We start from the raw sequence: 4377 nt of genomic DNA, 5'->3' as shown, positions 1-4377 counted from the left end.
TTGTGCATTTTGTATTTAATTCCGATGCGATTTCTGTGTTTCATCGTCAATGTGTATGTCCAAGGAATACACTGAACCTGCAGTGGTGTATCGGAAACTAATACTGGTCTCACAGGGAATGCTCAAATCACCGGCTGTAAGAAGAGTCTCTATTCTTGTACTTAAGGCGGCATTGTGCCTTTTGCATTTAATTCCGATGTGATTTCTGTGTTTCATCGTCAATGTGAAGGTACAAGGAATACATTGTACCTGCAGTGGTGTATCGGAAACTAATACTGGTCTCACAGGGAATGCTCAAAGCACCGACTGTAAGAGGAGTCTCTATTCTTGCACTGATGGTGGCATTGTGCCTTTTGTATTTAATTCCATTGTAATTTCAGTGTTTCATCGTCAATGTGTAAGTCTAAGGAATACATTGAACCTGCAGTGGTGTATCGGAAACTAATACTGGTCTCACAGGGAATGCTCAAAGCATCGACTGTAGGAAGAGTCTCAATTCTTGTACTTAAGGCGGCATTGTTCATTTTGTATTTAATTCCGATGCGATTTCTGTGTTTCATCGTCAATATGAAGTTCCAAGGAATACATTGTACCCGCTGTGGTGTATCGGAAACTAATATTGGTCTCACAGGAAAGGATCAAAGCACAGACTCTAAGAAGTCTCACTCATCTAGCAGTTAAGGCGGCATTGTTCCTTTTGTATTTAATACCGATGTAATTTCAGTGTTTCATCGTCAATGTGTATGTCTAAGGAATACATTGAACCTGCAGTGGTGTATGGGAAACTAATACTAGTCTCACAGGGAATGCTGAAAGAACCGACTGTAAGAAGAGTCTCTATTCCTGTACGTAAGGCGGCCTTGTGCCTTTTGTGTTTAATTCCGATGCGATTTCTGTGTTTCATCGTCAATGCGAAGGTCAAAGGAATACATTGAACCTGCAGTAGTGTATCGGAAACTAATACTGGTCTCACAGGAAAGGATCAAAGCACAGACTCTAAGAAGTTTTACTCATCTTGCCGTTAAGGCGGCATTGTTCCTTTTGTATTTAATTCCGATGTAATTTCAGTGTTTCATCGTCAATGAGTATGTCCAAGGAATACATTGACCTGGAGTGGTGTATCGGAAACTATAACTGGTCTCACAGGGAAAGCTCAAAGCACCGACTGTAAGAAGAGTCTCTATTCTCGTGCGTTAGGCAGCATTGTGCCTTTTGTATTTAATTCCGATGCGATATCTGTGTTTCATCGTCAATGTGTATGTCCAAGGAATACATTGAACCTGCAGTGGTGTATCTGAAACTAATACTGGTCTCACAGGGAATGCTCAAAGCACCGACTGTAAGAAGAGTCTCTATTCTTCTACTTAAGGCGGCATTGTGCCTTTTGTATTTAATTCCGATGCGATTTCTGGGTTTCATCGTCAATGTGAAGGTAGAAGGAAAACATTGTACCTGCAGAGGTGTATCGGAAACTAATACTGGTCTCACAGGGAATGCTCAAAGCACCGACTGTAAGAGGAGTCTCTATTCTTGCACTTATGGAGGCATTGTTCCATTTGTATTTAATTCCGATGTAATTTTATTGTTTCACCGTCAATGTATATGTCTAAGGAATACATTGAACCTGCAGTGGTATATCGGAAACTAATATTGGTCTCACAGGGAATGTTCAAAGCACCGACTGTAAGAAGAATCTCTATTCTTGTACTTATTGCGGCATTGTGCCTTTTGTATTTAGTTCCGATTCGATATCTGTGTTTCATCGTCAATGCGAAGGTCCAAGTAATACATTGAACCTGCAGTGGTGTATCGGAAACTAAAACTGGTCTCACAGGAAGGGATCAAAGCACAGACTCTAAGAAGTCTCACTCATCTTGCCGTTAAGGCGGCATTGTTCCTTTTGTATGTAATTCCGATGTAATTTCAGTGCTTCATCGTCAATGAGTATGTCCAAGGAATACATTGAACCTGGAGTTGTGTATCGGAAACTAATACTTTTCTCACAGGGAATGCTCAAAACACCGACTGTTAGAAGAGTCTCTATTCTTGTACGTAAGGCGGCATTGTGCCTTTTGTATTTAATTCCGATGCGATTTCTGTGTTTCATCGTCAATTGGAAGTTCCAAGGAATACATTGTACCAGCTGTGGTGTATCGGAAACTAATACTGGTCTCACAGGGAATGCTCAAAGCACCGACTGTAAGAAGGGTCTCTATTCTGGCACTTATGGCGGCATTGCGCATTTTGTGTTTAATTCCGATGCAATTTCTGTGTTTCATTGTCAATGTGTATGTCCAAGGAATACATTGAACCTGCAGTGGTGTATCGGAAAACAATACTGGTCTCAAAGGGAATGCTCAAAGCACCGACTGTTAGAAGAGTCTCTATTCTTGTACTTAAGGCGGCATTGTGCATTTTGTATTTAATTCCGAAGCGATTTCTGTGTTTCATCGTCAATTTGAAGGTCCAAGGAATACATAGTGCCTGCAGTGGTGTATCGGAAACAAATACTGGCCTCACAGGGAATGCTCAAAGCACAGACTGTAAGAAGAGTCTCTATTCATGCACATATGGCGGCATTGTGCCTTTTGTATTTCATTCCGATGTAATTTCAGTGCTTCATCGTCAAGGTGTATGTCTAAGGAATACATTGAACCTGCAGTGGTGTATCGGAAACTAATACTGGTCTCACAGGGAATGCTCAAAGCACCGACTGTAAGAAGAGTCTCTATTCTTGTATGTAAGGCGGCATTTTTTCTTTTGTATTTAATTCCGATGCGATTTCTGTGTTTTATCGGCAATGCGTATGTCGAAGGAATACATTGAACCTGCAGTGGTATATCGGAAACTAATACGGGTCTCACAGGGAATGCTCAAAGCACCGACTGTAAGAAGAGTCTCTATTCTAGTACTTAAGGCGGCATTGTGCGTTTTGTATTTAATTCCCATGTGACTTCTATGTTTCATCGTCAATGTGAAGGTCCAAGGAACACATTGAACCTGCAGTGATGTATCGGAAACTAATACTGGTCTCACAGGAAAGGATCAAAGCACGGACTCTAAGAAGTCTCACACATCTTGCACTCAAGGCGACATTGTCCCTTTTGTATTTCATTCCGATTTAATTTCAGTGTTTCATCGTCAATGTGTATGTCCAAGGAATACATTGAACCTGGAGTGGTGTGTCGGAAACTAATACTGGTCTCACAGGGAATGCTCAAAGCACCGACTGTCAGAAGAGTCTCCATACTTGTACTAATTTCATGGTCTCACAGGGAATGCTCAAAACACCGACTGTAAGACTGTAAGAAGAGTCTCTATTCTTGTACTTAAGGGGGCATTGTGCCTTTTGTATTTAATTCCGATTCGATTTCTGTGTTTAATCGTCAAGGTGTATGTCCAAGGAATACATTGAACCTGCAGTGGTATATCGGAAACTAATACTGGTCTCACAGGGATTGCTCAAACACCGACTGTAAGAAGAGTCTCTATTCTTGTACTTAAGGCGGCATTGCGCCTTTTGTATTTAATTCCGATGCGATTTCGGTGCTTCATCGTCATTGTGAAGGACCAAGGATAACATTGAACCTGCAGTGGTGTATCTGAAACTAGTACTGGTCTCGCAGGGAAGGCTCAAAGCACCGACTGTAAGAAGAGTCTATGTTCTTGCACTTATGGCGGCATTTTGACTTTTGTATTTAATTCCGATGTAACTTCAGTGTTTCATTGTCAATGTGTATGTCTAAGGAATACATTGAACCTGCAGTGGTGTATCAGAAACTAATACTGGTCTCACAGGGAATGCTCAAAGCACCGACTGTAAGAGGAGTCTCTATTCTTGTACGTAAGGCGGCATTGTGCTTTTTGAATTTAGTTCCACTGCGATTTCTGTGTTTCTTCGTCAATGCGAAGGTCCAAGGAATACAATGAACCTGCAGTGGTGTATCGGAAACTAATACAGGTCTCACAGGAAAGGATCAAAGCACTGACTCTAAGAAGTCTCACTCATCTTGCAGTTAAGGCGGCATTGTCCCTTTTGTATTTAATACCGATGTAATATCAGTGTTTCATCGTCAATGAGTATGTCCAAGGAATACATTGAACCTGGAGTGGTGTATCGAAAACTAATACTGGTCTCACAGCGAATGCTCAAAGCACCGAGTGTAAGAAGAGGCTCTATTCTTGTATGTAAGGCGGCATTGTGCCTTTTGTATTAATTCCGAGGCGATTTCTGTGATTCATCGTAAATGTGTATGTCCATGGAATCCATTGAACCTGCAGTGGTGTATCGGAAACAAATACTGGTCTCACAGGGAATGATCAAAGCATCGACGGTAGGAAGAGTCTCAATTCATGTATTTAAGGCGGCATTGTGCC

Source organism: Schistocerca americana, chromosome 5 (assembly GCF_021461395.2).
Source record: "Schistocerca americana isolate TAMUIC-IGC-003095 chromosome 5, iqSchAmer2.1, whole genome shotgun sequence".
Taxonomy (NCBI): Eukaryota; Metazoa; Arthropoda; class Insecta; order Orthoptera; family Acrididae; genus Schistocerca; species Schistocerca americana.
Note: the sequence above shows the minus strand (reverse complement) of the source record.